Below are 1077 nucleotides of genomic sequence, written 5' to 3'. Positions count from 1 at the left end.
CCATCTGCTTCAACGTTCAGAGATGCTTTTCTGCATACCTTGGCTGTAGCGAGTGGGTGTTTGAGTTGCCATCGTCTTACTATCTGCCTGAAGCAGTCTGGGCAAACTCTTCTGACATCTGACATCAATAAGGTGTTTTCACCTGGAGAACTGCTGTTCACTTAATATTTTCACTTTTTTTGAACCATTCTCTGTAAACTTTAGCAATGGTTCTGTGGAAAAATCCAACAATTTCTGAAATACTCAGACCAGCAGATCTGCCGCCAACAGCCATGTCACTGATGCTCAGTTTGAACGTCCTCTTGGCCATGTCTACATGCCTAAATGTACAATGTTGCTGCCACGCGATTGGCTGATTAGATATCTGTCAACGACCAGCTATACCTAATGAAGTGGTCGGTGAGTCCATGGGGCAGAATGAGGTTTTTTCCCTCATAAAAAAACTGCTGTATAATAAATACAACATTTTTTTAACCTCATTTAATATTCTCTGAAACCTCCGTTTTACTTTAAGGAACATAATCAGTCCATCTGTACATCTTCTGGGATACGTTTAATCTTTTTTTCTAAGAAATCTTTAACATTGATGACACAGGAACTCCATCCATGGATAAAGTTAACAGGACACTAATGCCAATCAAGCCGTAGCACCTTTGATTTAAGCCCCCGATAAAACAAAAACCGTGACAATGGTCCCGGATAGTTTTTACACTCCAACATGATTTTGTTTACAGATTAATTCAACTAGCGTTAGCTGGTTAGCATGAGTGAGCCTGCTACATTTGTTAGCTGACGTGTTAAAACACAACACACGTGACATAATAATTACAGCACTCGTCATGGAGGGCCTACCGTGACTGTGCACAGATCCTAGCACTTGGAAAACATGCTGTTCTTAACGTGCAAGAAGGTTTTCATTAGCCTGGAAAACAAACTGTGTGCTTTGTAGCTGCTCCCAGATGTAAACATTAGAACCCGGAAGCCCTACCGGAACAAAACACAGAGTGGCGATACCCGAGAGCGCCACCTGCCGTCCACAGAGAAGAGTCCGGAGGTAGAATTCTACATCTTTTTTTA

At 42.0% G+C, this 1077-nt stretch overlaps 1 protein-coding gene across 1 annotated transcript in view; it reads right to left on the bottom strand.

The window, feature by feature from the left end:
• Positions 1-1001, bottom strand: part of LOC102305492 (zinc finger protein 276) — a gene marked incomplete at its 3' end in the record, with an annotated part of 3384 nt that extends 2383 nt beyond the window's left edge. The window contains 1 exon segment of the mRNA XM_042223482.1: positions 853-1001.
• Positions 1002-1077: the final 76 nt, after the last annotated feature.

This window comes from Haplochromis burtoni, unplaced genomic scaffold (assembly GCF_018398535.1).
Source record: "Haplochromis burtoni strain Fernald_Lab_line unplaced genomic scaffold, NCSU_Asbu1 Contig_112, whole genome shotgun sequence".
In the NCBI taxonomy this organism is placed as follows: domain Eukaryota; kingdom Metazoa; phylum Chordata; class Actinopteri; order Cichliformes; family Cichlidae; genus Haplochromis; species Haplochromis burtoni.
Note: the sequence above shows the minus strand (reverse complement) of the source record. Positions and strands in the feature narration are given on the sequence as shown.